Consider the following 20,742-nt stretch of genomic DNA (forward strand, 5'->3'; position numbering starts at 1 on the left):
TCACCCTGGGCATGCTGCTCCAGTTTTTGGACTTGCTGCTGCAAGCCTGCCAGCAATGGCTGGAGGCTACCTGGCACCATCTGGTGCACATCAGCTCCCTGCCTCTCCCTCTGGCCTCCCCGGGGGTCGTGGAGGAGCCACAGCAGCAGCTGGACACCAGTGTGTCTTCTGCATCTGGTGTCTAGACACCAGCAGCGACTGGTGGGACCGCATCGTCCTGGAGCGCTGAGGAGACCAACAGTGGACCCAGAACTTCAGGATGAAGAAGGACACCTTCCTGGAGCTCTGCGAGTGGCTTGCCACTGCCCTGCGGCTATGGGACACTCGCATGAGGCCCGCCATCCCCCTCCAGAAGCGTGTGGCCATCACCCTGTGGAAGCTCTCCGTGCTGGACAGCTACCGATCCGTCGGGAACCAGTTCGGCATGGGGAAATCCATCGTTGGAGGAGTGCTCATGCAGGTATGGAACTCACCGGCCACTGGGCCCAGGGGGAAGGGAGCTGCAAGGAGGGGATGGGCTGCCCCAGGGAAAACGGGGGAGGAGGTGAAAGTGCCCTGCATGGGATTGTTCGGTCTGTCCCGGCTGTACTACGTGTCCCCCGTGGTGGCCAGGATCACAACGGGGGTTGCTTCCGGGAGTGGGGTACGGGGCAGTGCCAGGGAACGAACACTCCCAGCCACCCGGGTGCCCCAGTGATTCGCAGTTTTCTGTGTCTCTCTGCAGGTGGTCAAGGCCATCAACTGGGTGCTGCTCCGCAGGGTGGTCCACCTCGCCGACCCGGACGCCGTCATCTAGGGGTTCATCTTCCCCAACTGCGGGGGGGCCATTGACGGGATACACATCCCCATCCATGCCCCAGAACACCAGGCCTCCCAGTACATCAACCGCAAGGGGTACTTCTCCATCCTGCAGGCCGTGTCTGATCGCTGGGGCTAGTTCACGGACATTAATGTGGGCTGGTCTGGCAAGACACATGACGCCAGGGTGTTCCACAACTCCTCCATGTGCCAGAGGCTGCACGCTGGGACCTTCTTCCCCACCACATCAGGGTCGGGTACCTGGACATCCCCGTGTGCCTGGTGGGGGATGTGGCCTACCCCCTACAGCTCTGGCTGATGAAGACGTACACTGGGCACCTCAACCCCTCCAGGCAGGCCTTCAATGCCAGGCTCACCAGGGCCCGCATTGTGGTCGAGGGGGCCTTCGGATGCCTGAAAGCCCGATTTAGATGCCTCCTCACCCGCCTCAACCTCGCCGAGCACAATATCCCTCCCATGGTGGCAGCATGTTGTGTGCTGCACAATTTATGTGAAAGGAAGGGGGAGGCTTTCCTGCCAGCCTGGATGGCTGAGGCTGAGCACATGGCTGGCCAGTACATGCAACCCCGCACTGCCGCCGTCCAGGAGGCCCAGCGGGGGGCTGTCCAGATCCGGGAAGCCCTGCGGGAGAGCTTCCTGGTGGAGGAGGAGGACTGACCTCTCCCTTGCATGCCCCACTGGGGCCTTCTTGCACCCTCCCCTCTTTCCCCTTTCCCTTCCCTAACCTCCCTTCCTAATGTAAAATAAACACACCTGTTTTGTCAGAAAACTCTCTGTTTAACTGGGATGGGGGGAGGGAGGAATGAAGGTGGGAGAGGGGAGGGGGAAACCTGGTAGGAGGGTGCTGGAAGGGGGAGGAAGGGAAAGCTCAGGGTTGGGGGGCCCTGCTGGCTCTCCTGTCTCACAGCACTGCAGGTGCGGGGACGTCGGGGGGAGTGGGTGTGGAGAGTGGGGCAGGAGGGACGGGGGTGCAGAGAAAGTGGGAGGGGGAACAGGGGTGGGAGGAGGAGCGAGAGCTGGGGCAGCCGCAGGGGCTGGAGCAGGAGGAGGCAGGAACCTGTCCACCAAGGTCTGGAGGTGACCTCTGAGGGCACGGCTCTGCTCCTCCAGCACCTCCAAGCTCCGTTGCCACAGCCACAGGTCCTCCCAGACCCAGTGGTCCTGGGTGCGGAGCTGGTGCTCCAGTAGCCACAGGTGCGGCCGGTGATAGTCCTCCAGGTTCCTGGTGCACCTGCTGGCCCAGGTGCAGGTGGCTCTTGCAGATGGGGTGGTGCGCCCTGCAGTCCCAGGTGCTGCAGCTGTGGTGAAACAAGAGCAGTGGTCAGTTCTCCCTGGGGACACAGTGAGTGAAACCCAGCCCCCCTCTGCAAGGCGAGGTCGGCGTGTGGGGAATGGGCCAGGGCCCCTGCGTGACACCCAGCTGCTGCTCCATGGTGGGCAAGGCCCAGGCACACGGTTCCTGGGCTCCCACTCCCCTCATGCTCCCCATACACATAAGGGGAGCATGATGGCACTCACATGTGGATCCCTCCCCGGCCTCGGACGACATAGCTGATGTGCTCTGTGGGGTGCCTCAGGGGTCCTGGGCAGGCTCCCTGCAGGCTCCTGGCTCTCGGCATCCTCCTCCTCCTCCTCTGTGTCAGGGACGGGGCCCTCTGCCCCAGAGTCGATCACCACACTGGGGGCATGGACTGCGTGAGCCCCCAGGATGATGTCCAGGGCCTCGTAATGAGGGCATGCCTCTGCGTCGGCCCCTGGCTGGGAGGCCCTGGAGTACACCTGCCGCAGGTCTTTAATCTTGCAGCGGACCTGCTTCCAGATCTGCATGTGGCCTCTGGCGGCCAGGCTGTCAGCCATGCGGCTGTACGGCTGCGTTCCTGTGGCTGGTGCAGAGATTGTGGACGTTGGAGGCCTCCTCCCAAACCTGGAGGAGGTCCACGATCTCCGCACTAGACCAGGTGGGTGCCTGCCTCTTGCAGCCCCGGGCAGGCTCCTGGGAGCCGCCAGCCTGGTCCTGGGAAGATGCGGAGGGCTGGGTGGCAGCGGGTGGCTGGCTCATGCCGTGCCAGGTGCAGGGTCTGCTGGCTGGGTGCTGGCAGGCTTGCAACTGGCACAAGCACTGTAGCCAGACCGTGCCCCTTTAAGGGCTCCGGGGCTGGGAGGGGGGCAGAAGAGTTTCCCTGGTTTGGCCCAGAGTGGCCACCAGGGCAAGCTGGGAAGGGCTAGCCTCCAACCATTTCGAATTAAGTGGCTACACAGCCCTTAATTCGAACTACTTAATTCCAACTAGGCATTAGTCCTCGTGGAATGAGGTTTATCTAGTTCGAATTAAGCGCTCCGCTAGTTTGATTTAAATTCGAACTAGTGGTTTGTATGTATAGCCCCTATTAAAGTTAATTCGAACTAACGGGTGTTAACTTGAATTAACTTTGTAGTGTAGACATACCCTAAGCTACTACAGTGTGAGAACGAAGATAACAGAAACAGACCCTTCAGAACACTACAAGAGTTCTAGTTAGCTTTGGAAATAGAGCGGGGCTCTAAGAGGAATGCAGGGGCCCCCTTTGGCCCTAAAAATGGCTCCCCTGAGAGCAGCAGTTGGGGCAGTGTGGGGGAAGCCTGCCATGCTGCAGCCTTCCTCCTCTCTTCACTGTGGATAAGGAGAGAACCATAATGCTGTCAGTCCAGCACCTTTCACAAACCCTCTCTAATCTCCCACCATATTGGATTAAAGGGACTTTTTGAGGTTACAGCTGCGAGCTACCATTTCCTAATAAAGCTCCCCGATATTGTTCCTCATTGAGCTCTGGGGTTTTTTTTAACCTCCCTTATAAAACATCAGTGCATTCAAGAGTGTTACTGGAATACTTTGCATAAACAGAGCAGGGAGACACACCATCTAGTCCCTTACCTTACTTTCACTTTATAATTATTTTTTTAATCTCTGTAGCACTCTGTATTTACAGCTTTAAAGCGCAACCCAATAGTGTTGGATTCCAGCACCATAAACGTACTTCCACAGCACTAGAATGTTCCCATTAACCCTCTCATGTTTGTCCTCTGAACAACAGGTATAACCAAATTCCTCTGGAGGCCTTTCCTTCCTCTCCCCAGAAATGTGCAGAAGTGTGAGGAGAAAGGCATTTTTCCATTCACTGCATGGGGAGTATGAAAACTTGGCACACATGGCAACTATGTACTGGAATTTGGGTGGGTCTAGGAAAAAGCACAGACTTCAGTGGAAAATATATATGGGTGTGTGTGCGTGTGTGAGAGAAAACTTTTAAAACCATAAATTGACCACATGCATGGACCAGTGAGGAAAGCAGAAATTTGTCTTGAAATAATACACTCAGTTGGTACGAAAAATAAGCACTGTTGCCATAATTTGAAAGTGCCATTGGTATTTTAAATATCATTCCATTAGTTTCATAGTGGCAGATGAAAGATTCCACTTTTGCCCAAGCATTTTAATGGCTCATATGAACTGTTTTAGTGCTCATTATAAGTTCAAACCATAGCTTTAAGCCATTATCCACTAAGGTAGGGGTGCGGAACCTAAGGCCTGGGGGCCAAATGTGGTCCCCAGCATGCCTGGACCCAACACTCAGGGCTCCTCCCCCCATCACTGGGGAGCCCACGCTGGCATTCCAGACCCACTGCCCCCTGCCTGCCTGATTTTTCTGTGGGTCAGCAGCTCCTGGCCCAAAAAAGATTCCCCACTCTTGAACGATGGTGATGGTGATGGTGAGGGCTCAGTGGCATATGTACCACCAGCTGCTGCCAGAGGTAAGTGTTAGGTCTAGATCCCCAAAGGTGTGTAAATGTGGAACTCCCATTGAAATCAATGGGCAATTCAGTGGGGGTATGTTTACACTAGCCCCCTAGTTAGAACTAGGGAGGCTAATGTAGGCATTCGAAATTGCAAATGAAGCCCGGGATTTAAATATCGCGGTCTTTATTTGCATGGTCCAATCCGGTCACCATTTTGAAATTGCATTAGCCCGAAGTAACTGCCCACTGCTACACGCAGCAGTGAAACGGTAATTTGAACTAAGTCTTTAGTTCGAATTAACTGTTACTCCTCCTGGAATGAGGTGAACCGTTAATTCGAACTAAAGACTTAGTTCGAATTACCATTTCTCTGCCGTGTGTAGCAGTTACTTCAGGCTAGTGGAATTTCAAAATGGCGACTGGACAGGAACATGCAAATAAAACCTGGGATATTTAAATCCTGGGCTTCATTTGCAATTTCAAATGCCTACATTAGCCTCCCTAGTTCGAACTAGGGGGCTAGTGTAGACATACCCTATCTTTGACAAATCTGGGTTTAGGCCCTTGTTCTCCATTCTGTTAAAGGAGCTGCTTTGGGAACATGAACTGCATGTCGTCTGCATGAGTGTGCCTTCAAACCCAGGTGTTTCCAAATCCAGCCTAGATCCAGCGATATCTCACAAATGAACACTTGGTTAATAGGCCACTTGGTTAATAGGCCAACCTGCTCATACTTGCACCTGCTTGTTCTCAATCCACTACTTGGCAAAGATACAGTAATTGTGTTGCACTGGTAGATATGTTACCGATGGCATACTTAGATGGTGGGATAATGCACATTACAGGGGTGTAATTTCTAAAGCAAGCTCTACTGTGCTGCACATTAATAGGACTGTGTAGACCCTTCTGCTGTCCCAAAAGTTACTTTTACAAAATACACTGCCAGTCATTTGTGAGAGTACTATCCTCTGAAGTGCTATTACATATTGTAAAAGGTAACTTGAGGTGGTCAGAATGAACAAAATATATCTAGTGATGCGTCATCTGTAATGCCACCCCATACCCTGATTTTCCCAGACAATACCAGTTTTTCATTTAATCAGTTCATGTGTTTGTATGGTTAAGAACTAAAGAGTGTTTGTTCAAGCCTGAGAGGAATTTGCCATGTTTATTAAGACAAACAGTCCATGAGAACAAGTGGTTGTGTGCTTTGCAACATTTGGAGTTTGAAGTGAAAACTCAAGTGAGCGAAGTCATTGTTGAAGCTGTTCTTTGACTCGGAGTGAGGGTTCACCATGCTTATGTGGTAGCACACGATCAACCCATTCAAAACGCACAGTAGGTGCAAGAAAATCCTCCACTCCAAGTAACATGCATATGTCACTGCTGTGGCCGAAGCTAGCAGTATGACAGCAGCACACATTTTCGAAATTAGGAGTCAGGATTTCACCCATAGGATGGTGGGAATTTTGCCATTGACTTCAGTGCAGGCAGGTTTTAACCCAATATATACTCTTATTTTTTGAATGGCTATGTCGCAGCCCTAAAAATAATGTCTACGTAAGTGTCCCAGTTTTTTATTTTGAAACGATAAAGTTTTATTTTTACATCATGGCTCTTTATTAATTAACCAATGAAACTCATGCCTGGGCAGAAGCCCAGCCAGCATGAAATCTAAAGCCCCATTTACTTCCCATTTACACCTTTATAGCTTATGGCACTAGACTTTCTACTGCCCAGCTATACAAGAGTAAATTTCACCCAGAGCTTAGGCTTTTGTAGTGTGTTTTCTAGCCACCCATGCAAATTAGCGAAATTCCGCTATAATTGGGATTTTTAGCCCAGGGCTATCCTTACCCAGACAGAATAGACAGCAGTGTAGGGCATCTGAAAATGTGGGGCATCATTGCATCTTAAAGTCCACCCACATGCTCTTCCTATCCATGGTCTGTGGCTTCACTTCTTTGGGAGGGGATCTAGTTAACTTAAAACTGAAAAAGCCTGCCAGACCTAGTAGCAGAACACTGAACCTGTGAAAGAGCCATTAAAATGGTAATGAAGCCATTTAACAGGCATTTGCCAACATCAGGTATATGTTGTCAATTTCTGATTTTACTGTGGTAGGCCAAGTCTATACTGGTGCTATGCAGCACTATAACTTTCTGGCTCAGGGGTTCAGTGCTTTTTTTGTTTAAAAGAAAAAAAAAAAGAGGTGCTGATACTCCAGGGGAAAAGTTGCTGAACTGTGACTGGAGGTGCCGGTACTGCATCTGGATTTGCTGGTACAGCATACTGAGCAGTACCATCACAAAAAAAGCACTGCAAGGGTATAAATAAACACCCCACCAAGCACAAGAAATTACAGCGCTGTAAATTGCCATACTCTTGACATTACATCACAATCTACATTACATCTTATTTAGAAAATACCGGACATTTGTATTTTCTCATTTATATTTTCTCAATTTGTTTCCCAAACAGAAAGCTCAAATACTTGACTGTCCGGTTCAAAACTGGATACATGGCAACCCTACTGTTTGCTACTGCCCTCATGGAGGTGGTTTATGTAGAGCGCTAGACAAGGGTTTAAAATGTTGCCGTGGCAGTGCTGCTGCAGCTGCGCTTTAAACTTTTAAGTGCAGACAGAGCCCTTGTCTACAGCACCTTAGTTTAAAATTTGCTTTAAAACTATTTCATTAGTGTGTTGCTGAAGATTATAAAATCTCATCTGTAAAAAATTCACCATCCCTCTGGGCTGTCGTTGGAGGGGAAGGGGGGGCATGTTTTATTACTACCTAGCTCAGGGGTGAGCAAGGTGGTTATACCGAAACAAGTAGTGTAGACCTTGCTTAGTATTTAACAGAGTGAAATTAAAGCTTTGCTGTAAAAGCCAATAGGCTTAGATGGGGGTGGGGAGATGGGTGTGCTTTGTCTTCTCATCTGCCCTGAAGAAACTTGTTCACACAGGTAATGGAATTCTTCTGCATAGCACAAGCACTTCCTGCAAAAACCAGCTTATAACAAGTTTTGAGATGAAACCTGGAGAAGAGGAGTCATCCTTCCTTGGAAACACACTTTATAGTGCTGTAAAATCATAAGACCAGATTCACTGGTGTTTTCTGGTCATGCAAAGCAGCCATACATCTTGTTTGATTAGCAGGCTATGCCAAAGTTATTGCTACTTTGCATAATCGCTGAAGCATGCCTGTGAATCTGGCCCCTAGCTCTTGGAGATGAAAAACTCCACAAGTGTGATGGGATCTCTCCCATTTCTGGGAAAGAATATGCTGTCTTCCCCCCACACACACACTAGATTAGATTCTAGCTTCAGGAGATCTGAGCTAACCAAAACCAAAGACCAATAATATATTGTCCTTTAAATAAAAGGCTTTGTATTCCTTTTCTTTCCTTACGAAGCATTCTGTGCGTACTGCATACCAGAATAATCACATTTTATTATGATGTTTCCAAGGTGGTGCATTTTTTGTATTTCCTCATATACTTTCTATTTAGCCCTTTTTAGAGCTTTGTTAGCTATATTCATCATAACAGTATGTAAAATAATTTTTAAAGACACAGAGAGAACAGAGGAGTTAGAGAGTAAAGGGGACTTCTCTCATTGTTACTTACACCCACCCTTGGTTCACTATAGGTGACACTCTAAGCATCCTAGGTGCTGACTAAAGGAGGTCAGCCAGTTACTAACAAAATACCATTTTCATATTTAGCGTGGTTGTTATAAAATCTGTCATATCACAATTTTGAAACCCTCCACAGAGAGCCACATCTTGCTGCCACACATGCCCTCTGCTATGAAAGCAACAGTGTGCAGAGACCAGTTAAAAGCAAACCCCCAACCTGACAGTAATAGAGCACGTGTCGGTAGCAGGGAAATGACTTAGTAAATAGTGTACCGTGATTACACAGAAGAAAGAGCTGTTCACCACATGTATGAATGAAACACTATATGGAAGCACAGACAATTCTCCTAGAGCATGGCAATGTGTAACCGATTTACTGTGTTAGTTCCAAGGGGCAGATTGTGCCTGGTTAAGCCCACATTCCTTTTCTCACCTCCTTCCCAGAAGCACACAGAGAGCAAACTCAGGCATGAATTAACCCTGCAGTAAAGCCCAGTGGACAATGTGGTGTCCCTCTTTAAGGAGAATTTCAAGAGCAATGCATGGTCCTGATTTCCACTGAGGCCCTAAAATCCTTGATTATATGACCCTCCCAACCAATGTTGGGGGGAAGCCCTGATCAACTGATAGGGAATTTTGTGGAGGCCCTGGTGTCCTTATTGAATTTTCCATGGAGGGTTCTTATCTGGGTCATATAATAACCACCACTGGGGAGTTAGCATGAGAGACACAGCAGCAGGAAGGGTTGGCCTGTTAAAAAGAAAAAGAAGGAATAACTGAAATCGGTGACAAAGGGCACATGGCCTTAGGACAAGGCAAGCAAGGTGGTTACCTTGGGCCCCACCTCTTCAGAGCCCCACGCTGCCCCAGCTCACTTGCTGCCCTGGCTGGGAACTGCCCGGTCACGCGGTGCAACCAACCACAACATGCCGCGCTGGACCCGGAAACTCTTTGGCCAGGCCTGCTTCCATGCACAAAATCCTGCAATGAAAGATAATTTTCTGGGAACTTAACACATTATATCAGACAGATGCTCAGCTGTTATAAACTGTCCAAGTTCTATTGAGGTAAATGGAGCTGCCCCAATTTACCCCAGCTATGTTGTGGTTGTATATAGTTTCTAGTATGAGAGGGGTAGCCGTGTTAGTCTGGATCTGCAAAAGTGACGAGGAGTCCTGTGGTACCTTATAGACTAACAGATGTTTTTGAGCATAAGCTTTCGTGGGCAAAGACCCACTTTCCATGCATCTGACGAAGTGGGTCTTTGCCCATGAAAGCTTATGCTCAAAAACATCTGTTAGTCTATAAGGTGCCACAGGACTCCTCATTGCTTATATAATTTCTAGAAAACCAAATAGGTGGTAAGACACCTGTATGTGGTCTGTGGGCCACTATTGAACCAAGGGCCTAGAAAATCTCTTGTATCCCAATATGAATTCTCTGAGTTATCTGGGTTGCTTATTATTCCTAATTTATTCACAATGAAGGAATCCTGCCCATTTACAATGATACCTGTAGGTGTAACTGTACCTTCCATTTCACTAAGTATAGCTGAGACTTAAGGCAAGCTTTTGTCTACCTCCTTATCTACTTGCTGAACTCCTGACTAGGAAAAACTCTGAGTAAGTTAATACTGTTGTGAGTGATAGAGTTGTCAATTTTGTTAACATTTATGCTCCCAGTGGAGAGCGGCACACGTTAAAATATATTTTCTCTACTCTGTGACAGTGCTGCAGTGGGAAAACTGGTTTAGGTTGAAATAATTGACTTCAATGGAAACGTGAAAAGAGTGTAATCTAGTTAATTTTAGATTCATTGTTGGTCAGTGAATTGAACACTCATCTGAAGGCCAGGAGCCCTGGAATCTCTTTTTGGCTTTGCCAAGACCTGCTGTGGGACTTTGGGTAAGTCCCTTTACTGTGCTGTGCCTCAGTTTATTTTCTCAATCTTTATCGGCCTTGTCTATTGGCTTCCGAGCAGTTTGGAACCGAGAGGAAGTAAATGCATGGTTGTGCAGGTGGTATTGGAGAGAGGGCTTTGGTTTCTTCAACCATGGAACTCTGTTCCGAGCACAAGGATTGTTAGGAAGAGATGGGATCCACCTAACCAAAAGAAGAAGGAGCATCTTTGCGAGTAGGCTTGCAAACCTAGTGAGGAGGGCTTTAAACTAGGTTTGTTGGGGGGTGGTGACCAAAGCCCTGAGGTGAGTGGGAAAGTCAGATATGGGGAAGAAATGCAAAGAGGAACGAGCAACAAAGCAGAACCCCTGATTCGAATGGAGAAGGTAGGACCAACAACTGGTTATCTGAGGTGTTTGTACACTAATGCGAGAAGCCTCAGTAACAAACAGGAAGAATTAGAGGCCCTGGCCCAGTCCAAGAACTATGATTTGATTGGGATAATAGAGACTTGGTGGCATGACTCACATGACTGGAAGGGTATAGACTGTTCAGGAAGAACAGGCGGGGGAGAAAAGGAGAAGTTGCACTGTATGTAAGAGAGCAGTATTATTGCTCAGAACTTCAGTATATAGAGGGACAAAAGCCTGTTGAGAGTCTATGGATTAAGTTTAGAGGTGCAAACAACAGCAGTGATGTTGTGGTTGGTGTCTGCTACAGGCTGCCGGATCAGTGGATGAGGTAGATGAGGCTTTCTGTAGACAACTAAAAGAAGCTTCCAGATCGCAGGCCCTGGTTCTTGTGGGGGACTTTAATCACCCTGACATCTGTTGGGAGACCAATACAGCAGTACACAGATAATCCAGGTAGTTTTTGGAGAACGTTGGGGATAACTGCTTGGTACAAGTGCTGAAGGATCCGACCAGGGGCCGTGCACAGCATGACCTGCTGCTCACAAACAGGGAGGAACCAATAAGGGAAGTAGAAGTGGGTGATAACCTGGGAAGCAGTGATCATGAGATGATAAATTTCAGAATTCTGACCAAAGGAAGAAATGAGAGTAGTAAAATACACATCCTGGACTTCAGAAAAGCAGACTTTGACTCCCTCAGAGAACTGATGGGCAGAATCCCCTGGGATGCTTACATGAAGGGGAAAAGAGTCCAGGAGAGCTGGAAGTATTTTAAAGAAGACTTATTGAAGGCACAGGAAGAAACCATCCCGATGCGCAGCAAGAGAAGCAAATATGATAGGAGACCAGATTGGCTTACCGGGGAAATCCTTGGTGAATTTAAGCACAAAAAGGAAACTTACAAGAAATGGAAACCTGGACAGTTGACTAGGGAAGGGTATAAATATATAGCTTGAGAATGCAGGGGAGTTATCAGGAAGGCGAAAGTGCAATTGGAATTGCGACTAGCTGAAGTACTCAATGCTTTCTTTGCCTCTGTCTTCATGAACAAGGTCAGCTCCCAGACAAATGCACTAGGCGATGCAATATGGGAAGAAAGTGGACAGCCCTTGGTGGGGAAAGAACAAGTTAGGAACTATTTAGAAAAGCTTAACTTACACAAATCCATGGGTCTGGATTTAATGCATCCGAGGGTACTGAGAGAGTTGGCAAATGTAATTGAGGAGCCTTTGGCCATTATCTTTGAAAAGTCATGGAGATCAGGAAAGATCCCAGATGATTGGAAAAAGGCCAATGTAGTGCTCATCTTTAAAAAAGGGAAGAAGGACAATCATGGAACTGTAGACCAGTCAGCCTTACCTCAGTACCCAGAAAAATCATGGAGGGGATCCTCAAGGAATCCATTTTGAGGCACTTGGAAGAGGAGAAAGTGATCAGGAATAGTCAGCATGGATTCATAAAAGGCAAGTCATTCCTGACCAATCTGATTAGCTTCTATGATGAGGTAACTGGCTATGTGGATATGGGAAAGTCAGTGGATGTGATATACTTTGACTTTAGCAAAGCTTTTGATACAGTAACCCATAGTATTCTTGCCAGCAAGTTAAGGGGATATGGATTGGATAAATGGACTGTAAGATGGATAGAAAGCTGGCTAGAAGGTCGGGCCCAGTGGGTAGTGATCAATGGCTTGATGTCAGGTTGGCGGTCGGTTTCTAGTGGAGTGCCCCAAGGATCGGTTCTAGGACCAGTTTTGTTCAAAATTTTTATTAATGACCTGGATGAGGGGATGGATTGCACCCTCAGCAAGTTTGCAGATGACACTAATCTAAGGGGAGATGTAGATATGCTGGAGGGCAGTGATAGGGTCCAGAGTGACCTAGACAATTGGAGGATTGGGCCAAAAGAAATCTGATGAGGTTCAACAAGGACAAGTGCAGAGTCCTGCACTTGGGAAGGAAGAATCCCAAGCATTGTTACAGGCTGGGGACCAAATAGCTAAGTAGCAGTTCTGCAGAAAAAGACCTGGTGATTACAGTGGACGAGAAGCTGGATATGACTAAGGCTAATGGCATATTAGGTTGCATTAAGAGGAGCATTGCCAGCAGATCCAGAGATGTCATTATTCCTCTTTATTCGGCTCTGGTGAGGCCACATCTGGAGTACTGTGTCCAGTTCTGGGGCCCCAACTACAGGAAGGATGTGGATGCATTGGAGAGGGTCCAGTGGAGGGCGACCAAAATGATTAGGGGGCTGAAGCATATGACCTATGAGGAGAGGGTGAGGGATTTAGGTTTGTTTAGTCTGCAAAAGAGAAGAGTGTTGGAGGATTTGATAGAAGCCTTCAACTTTCTGAAGGAAGGTTCCAAAGAAAATGGAGAGAGGCTGTTCACAATAGTGACACATGGCAGAACAAGGAGCAATGGTCTCAAGTTACAGTGGGAGAGATCTAGGTAGGATATTAGGAAAAATTATTTCACTAGGGCTACATCTAGACTACATCCCTTTTTCAGAAAAGGGATGTAAATTAGACGTATCACAATTGCTAATGAAGCGGGGATTTAAATCTCCCGCGCTTCATTAGCATAAAAATGGCTGCTGCTTTTTTCTAGCACGGAGCTTTGTTGGAGAAAAGCACCAGTCTAGACACTTATCTTTTGAAAAATAAAGCCTTTTTTGAAAGATCCCTTATCCCTCATCCGAAAAAGGGATGTAGTCTAGATGTAGCCTAGGAGGGTGGTGAAGCACTGGAATGAGTTACCTAGGGAAGTAGTGGAGTCTCCATCCCTAGAGGTTTTTAAGTCTTGGCTTGACAAAGCCCTGGCTGGGTTGATTTAGTTGGGATTGGTCCTGCCCATGGGCAGGGGGTTGGACTTGATGACCTCCTGAGGTCTCTTCCAACTCTATGATTCTATGAATGGATTTCAAAGATTCGGGGAGAAGAATGAATGCCCTGTGGTAAGGGTGCAGGCTTGGGTGACATGGGGTCTGTCACAGATTGACTCCCTGTGTGAATTTGAATAAATCACTTAGCCTGTCTATCTCTGCCTCAGTTTCCCCATCCATAAAAGGGGGAAATAGCACGGCCTTACCACAAGGTATACTGCCCTCATTTCCACTTTATCTCAGTACAAGGTGTTGTTAATAAATGCAGTACATGTATGAGATATAGACAGAGGGAGGACGCAGCCAGAATTTACCTGAGAACCACAAAGGGTTTCCAGGTTATGGCTCCACAGCGTCCTAGAAATCTTGAGAACCTCAAGGTTTCTAGGCTCTTTGCTGTGGAGTCTAGAGTCAAGCCATAATTAGCATGGGGACTCCCAGCTTCATGCCAGAGAAGAGGTGTTCCAGAACCATGAACCTGGATGACTTGAGGTCCACATCCCCAAAGTCAGCCATACTGGAGGGTCTAAGAGACAAAAAATGGTCTCCAGAGTTCTAATCCTCTCTTGGCTACTGTTACGCAGCTTTGGATAACACATTGGTCTCTGTGCTTCTTCCTGCCTAGGTAAAGTGGGCTGGGAATGTTTGTCTGCTTCACAGCAGTGTTATAAGGATTAATTAATGTTTGCATGACACTTTAAAGCTGCAAGTGACACAGTGGAGAAGTGCTAAGTATTATTATGATAAACATCGACAGCTGATAATGGCTTTTTGTAACCTGCAGTTTAATTCTAGCACTCCAAGTCTCAGGAATGGAAAGTGTGACTCCACAGTGAACTAGTGTCTGTTTAGACTTGCCCTCCTAAAGAGACAGGTAAGGCTTGCATCACATGAACTGGGGGAAGGGAAAGCCTCACTCAGAAGTTAAGAGTCAGAATGCCTGGCTATGCTAATAAAGACGAAAGATTAAAGGTTTTGAACTTAAGGAATTTGAAAAAATAACATCCCATCAAGAGCCACATTAAAGTCCTGAATATTTTGTTACTGTGGAAGTCATTCATAAAAGAGTTTGAACATAACAGATTTCTGGTGATTCTTTGCATAAATGTTTGTCTCTGCTCCAGCACCATTTTATAACTTGTTTTATACAACAGCAAAACAAATTTTAGCCGTGGTTTAGTTTGTTTAAAAAATGGTGCTCATGAAAGATTCCAGACTGACAGCGCTGTGGACAGCAAAACTCCTCTGTTTCTCTACTGAGCTTGGGCAGGGGCAGTGAAAGTTTCTCCATACTGCAGGGTCTAAGTTCCTCGAACCTCTGTGGGATTCTGATCCAAAAGGCATTGAAAACAATAGAATATCTCCATTGACTTGGATGATTTTCAATCTACCTATCTTCTTTTATTCTTCTGCCCATCATTGTAGTACTTGTGCACCTTCCACATAAAATTAACGGCAAGGATTCTGAGCAGGCCCTTGGAGAGAGCATGATTCCCATATGAATCTCTGCTGGACACAATGGAACACCTTGACTTTTTTGGTTTGACCTTCTCTTTGATTGACCAAATGTCTGTCAGGAAGAGTAAAACTTGTGGAGAAATAAGAACTAGTGATTGGGAGGTGGCAAATGGAAGGGTTATTAAATGGCTAGCTTCAGGAATGGATCTATTAACCACAGGTAGATATATTCATAGGCACGATGGCCCACGCCTTTCACAAATAAAAAGCAATTTATTTAAAAATATATTGACACTGTTGATCAGATGGACTATCAACCTGTCCTTCCCTGCTCCCAGCTATAGAGAAAACTTGTTACTTCAGCCAAGAGCCTACCCTGGAGCCTAGAAGTAATAGTTGTCAGAAGAGTACATGGTCTCAGAAGGCTCTATTACTGGTTGCTCCTGCCTGGGGAAGGGAAAGAGCTCTTTTTCAGGAGCTGACACCTTTCTGATTGCAAGTATTGGAACATGGAGGAGGGTCTAGACTCTCTAGAGGGTTGACTGTCTCAGTGTAAATCCTGCCACCCTCCAGCGCTTGTGTAGCCCAGAGGCATAGTGGGGAGGGACAAAGCAGTGAGAATTTCTGAGATACTTGTATGACCCACTGGACCTTGTACAATCTGCCAAAGATCTCAGAATGAAAAAAAAAATATGTTTTTTTTAATGCTGATTGCTTCCAGTGACTAAAAGAACAATGTACATTTTATCCATTTATATCCAAGAGGAGAGTGGGGGAGACTCCAGTCACAAAGCATTTTTGAGAGAGGAGGCATTTGAGGCCATTTGATCAAATACTGCTTTGGGACTAGTTTAATCAATTTGTATAGGCCCAAGGAGATCCTGAACAAGTAAAACTGATTGCACGGAGTGGACATTTTTGTGTGTATGCAAGTAGGTCTCAACTCTTTGATATGTGACCCTCAATGCTTTTTTTTTTTTTGTGATGGTACCGCCTGGTATGCAGTACCAGCACCTCCAGATGCAGTACTGGCACCTCCAGTCAAAGCTCAACAACTTTACCCCTGGAGTACCGGCACCTTTTTTTTAACAAAAAAAAAAACACTGGTGACCCTTATAGTCAATGTTAACATCACAATACTTATTGTCAATGGTTTGGACATAAATCTAAGCTTTCTTGGTCTTGTGTGCATTACAATCCTTTAGCAGTACACAGTCTAGTGGGGAATATCTCTTTTGTTGGTTCCAATGTTCCAGCCAGAAATCTGGAGCAGCTAACTTTTGGCCATTGCAATACAATACAAATCTGAGACTGTTCCTTCCCTTCCTTTATTATGCTACTGTTTCTTTAATTTGTCAATTCACTCTGTCTTTAGAGTTGGGGTGGGATTTGGTTTTGTGTTTAACTAGAAGTTTTGGCTAAGTAACCAGATGGTTTTCCCTTCAATATAAATCAACTTGTTTGATCCCTTACAGTTAGCAAATGTTCTATTGTTATTGGGAATATTTCTGTTTCTTTGAAAAATGTAAATTTATTTTTTTTAGGAATGTTTGTTGATTCAAGAAAAAAATTGAAAAGAAGTAGAATAAAAACCAGGCAGGGAATCTAGACAGAACTAAAAACTTCCAGATGTAAGGAAGTTACAGTTCAGAAATCTTTTAAGGTACCTGTATATAAAGATACATAGGGAATAAGATGGAGAATATTAAAGATAATATTATTATGGCCTTATATAACTCAATGTCTTGCCCTCATTTGGGCTACTGTATTAGTTACTTCATTTCCGAATTAGGAGGAGTTCAGAGATAAGTGAGGAGAACTATTAATGGCACAGAAAATCACTCACATGAAGAAAGAAAAGATTGCAATTGCTAGCCTTAGAGAGGAACTGACTAAGAGGGGGAAAGTATGTGAAATAGCGATGTCTACACAGCAAAATTATTTCAAAATAATTTAGTCCGTGTCTACACAGCAGTTATTTTGAAATAATGTCGAAATACTGTCAAGCCGGAAGACTTCTTACTCCAACTCCTGTAACCCTCATTGTACAAGAAGTAAGGGAAGTCGGAGGAAGAGTGCTCTATTTTGAAATAAGTGCTGCATAGACTCTCCTAATTTTGAAATAAGCTATTTCAAAATAAGCTACGCAATTGACGTAGTTCAATTTGCGTAGCTTATTTCAAGTTACGCCCTGCTGTGTGGACACACCCTTAGAGAAGGTTGTTGGCAACTTCTGTACAGTCTTTCTCTCTGCACTGGTCTACACTAAGGAGTTTTTTCGAAATAACTCCCTTTATTTTGAAATAACAAGTGGAGTGTCCGCACTACCAAGCCCGTTATTTCAAAATAAGTGGCTAGTTATTTTGAAATAGTAACTCCCGCTTTCTTTGAGGAATAATGTTTATTTCAGAGTAGTTATTTTGAAATAGCATTGGTGTGGATGCTCCACTGCTTCTATTTCAAAATAACGGCTCCCTAGAGTCATTCAGAGTAATTGCTCCCAAGTGCTTCCTAAGGCTCTAAGTCATGGTAGCTTGTCCACATTAATGGAGCCTTCCTTGGATTAATTTTGAAGCTTCCCTGTACTGTCGACACACTATTTCAAAATAGTTATTTCGGGAGTTATTATTTCAAAATAACTTATTTTGAAATAATTTCCTAGTGTAGATATGACCAAAGGGAGACTGCCATGGACTAATTTTGAGCCTTCCTTATACTATGGACAAGCTATTTCAAAATAGTTATTTCAGGAGTTATTTCAAATTAAGTTATTTTGAAATAATTTCCTAGAGTAGACATGCCCTCTAATCTCTACAAGAACAAGGGGACATTCAATGACATTGAAAGGCAGCAAATACAAAACTGATAAAAGGAAATGTTTATCCATACAAATCACAGCGAGCCTGTGGAATTCATTGCCATGAGATATCATAAAGACTAAGGGTTTAGCTTGAGGAGAGAGGGGGGCAACCAGTTAGAGACAAAAAGCCAAAATAGCTGTGGATAGAGCCATGTATTATATATTTATTTTTATATATGGATAGATAGATAGAAATAGTACACAGAATGTACTGATAAAAATAACATTACAGGACATTTCATACAAAAATCGATAAAAAAGTCTCTAGCCAATTAAAAAAATCATGGCCAGTCCATAGATCTTCAGAGAATTTAACAAGGAATAAACATCAAATAAAAAAAAAGCCCTTTAAAAATACAATAATATTCTCACACTAAAAAAAAAAAAAAAAATTCCACCCTGTATTTTAAATTTAACACTATTGCCTTATTATGTCCTGTGAGTTTTTTAAAACTAAGTGGAACTAAGAAGTAAATTAGCACAATATGAAATGCCTTTTTCACTCCAGCTTGTTGATCTCTGGTATAGTTTCCTCATTTTTTTTACTTATGAAGATTATGGCTTTTTTATAGTTCTAAAAATTCAGGTCTGTCCCAGACTGCAAATTTGAGAGGTTCAAGAACAATATCTTAGAATAGTTGCTTCAGCCTGGCAAACAATAGCCTTTAGATTTTCTTTAAAGAAACACAGTGTAAACCAGGAACATGCTGATTCTTTTTTTGCCCTGGAATTTAAATATGACATCTATGTTGGCTGCCTTGTTCTGCATCCATGAAGACTTTGAGTTTAAGGTGCTTCACTCCCCCTCCCGCTATAACCCAATGCTCTCCCCCCCCCCGAGCCAGGCACTCCCAGCCCTCCACTCTAACCCAATCCCTCTTACCTCCCCCAGAGCCCGGCACCCCCAGATCCCCGCTCAAACCCAATGCCCTCCCCCAGAGCCAGCCACCCCCACCCCACAAAGCCAATCCCCCTCCTCTTCCCTGGAATCAGGCACCTCCATCCCTTCCCCCACTCTAACCCAATGCCTGGGTCCTGGAGCCGCCGCCGCCACACCACACGCTTCTCCCTCCAGGCGCTGGGTGCGTGCGCAGAGTGGTTGGCTGTGAGCAGTCCGGGCATGCAGCACAGAACTAGCAAGAGCCGCATTTCTTTAAGCAAAAACCTGCATGCGGCTCGAGACCTGCGGTTTGGCCACCCCTGGGTGAGCTGGTTCAAAAAGAGATTAGATATTTATCTGAGTAACAAGAATATCTTGTTAAGCTAGAAAACATTTTAAAAGCCAAGAGCTTTGGAAGGGATAAAACCTTCAAGCTTCAGGGTGCAGGCCAATCTCTAACAATTTGGACTTGGAAAAAAATAACCGTAGGTGCAGGTTATTTCATCACTGGCTATAAAAGGGTTTATTCCCCTGAAGTATCTGACACTGGCTACTCTCATAGGCAAGGTACAGGATTAGATGGACTGCTGTTCTGCTACAATATGGAAATGCCCCTGTTCCAGTATTCATGCAGCAAGGATGACACCAAAGAGAGGAAGTACTTTTATAGGGAGAGAAACCCATCATGTATTTCCTGTGAGAGGAAAGAAATATACTAGAGGAATTTGAGATAGTGCAGGAATAGATGATGTAACAGGGAGAATGCAGGAAGTCAGAAAAAAAGACCAGGCTCTGATGGGATCCATTCCAGGACACAAAAGGAAGTATCTGAAGAGCTGAGAGCCTTGAGATAAAACAGAAATACAAATCAAGAGAGGAGTATATAGCACAGACCAGACTGAAGCCATTCTAATTCATATATCATGAAGATCCAGAAACCTACAGATCTGTAAGTCTCCACTACAGAAGTGGAGAAAAAGCTGGGGATGCCAGGGGTAGACAGGGGTGAATGGGAAGTTTCTTGGAACATTTTGTAGGTCACTTACAGATAAAGTGAGGTCTTGGAAGAGGAGGCTTATAGAGAGCAGCCCTGGGAAAGAATCGTGCCTGAGAATCACAGTTCCTTCCGTAGCTCCTCCCTGCTCTTTTGGAATCTGTTTTGATATAGCCCTTTAGGATAGATGTACACTGGGATCCTGGGGTTTGGGCAAAGAGGCTGTTTAATTGTGGTGTAAATGTCTGGGGTCAGGCTGTGCTTGAATTCTGGGACCCTCCCATCTCATAAGCCCAGCATTTAGCATGCCCCACAGCTCAGCTCCCCTAACTGGTGCACTAAAGGGAGAGGGCAGATTTCTGTCTCTCTCCACTTATGCCTCATGAACCTGCATAACTGGGGGAAGATAGCAGCTCTGGGGAATCTGCTCTGTCCTCTGTGCACAAAGCTGTAATGCTGATAGGCTACACACAGGAGTAGGACTGGCCCTTACGGCCACTGCATGGCCTCCTGCTCAAGGTACAATTTGGCCTTTAGAAGAGTAGAAGTCATTTGTGACAGAGAATTCATTGTAACCCATCACTTCTCATGAATGGAACCAGAGACTGGAGAAGTGAGCTTTAGAGGAAATAGGGCTGATAGCAGGACAGATTTTAGGCACTTTTTGTATCAATATCTTATCATGGCAATGCTTGACATGTGCAGTGGGACCTCTTGACTATCTGGCATGCAATTTTTCTTACTGAGTTGTGCATTGCATGTTGCGGATGCTTACATTCTGGGCTTGTCTAAACAGCAGTTGGTCCTATACTGCTGTGTTTTGTTTTGCTTTTTCTGCTGCCTCCTGTAGTTCTTTTTAAGATCACTTGGCCTTTTTCTTTCTTTTCTGTTTATCTGGACATGCTGCACAGTGTGTGTGGTGGTATGATTGTCACATAAAAGGTCTCCTACTGGGATCATCAGCACATTCCTATTTTTTATATTTTAAAACTGAATCTAAAATAAGAAAAATGAGCTTTAGTGATTTAAAACAAAATCTGAATAAACTACAGTGTGACAAAATAAATACAATTTTAATTACAATTTTCCCTGAAAAAACTGTAATTTGGTTAATCAGTGT

At 45.4% G+C, this 20,742-nt stretch overlaps 1 protein-coding gene and 1 long non-coding RNA gene across 7 annotated transcripts in view; one reads left to right on the forward strand and one right to left on the reverse strand.

Annotated features, from left to right (window-relative positions):
* KCNJ15 (potassium inwardly rectifying channel subfamily J member 15) overlaps positions 1 to 20,742 on the forward strand; it is a 95,288-nt gene that overhangs the window by 69,023 nt on the left and 5,523 nt on the right. The window lies entirely within an intron of this gene.
* LOC142821151 (uncharacterized) lies at positions 1,495 to 19,615 on the reverse strand. Its single transcript, XR_012898101.2, has 3 exons — positions 18,770 to 19,615; positions 9,067 to 9,215; positions 1,495 to 2,117 (listed from the first exon to the last, which is right to left on the reverse strand). It is a non-coding gene; the product is annotated as an uncharacterized LOC142821151 (long non-coding RNA).

Source organism: Pelodiscus sinensis, chromosome 1 (genome assembly GCF_052426305.1).
Source record: "Pelodiscus sinensis isolate ZL-2025 chromosome 1, ASM5242630v1, whole genome shotgun sequence".
NCBI lineage: Eukaryota > Metazoa > Chordata > Testudines > Trionychidae > Pelodiscus > Pelodiscus sinensis.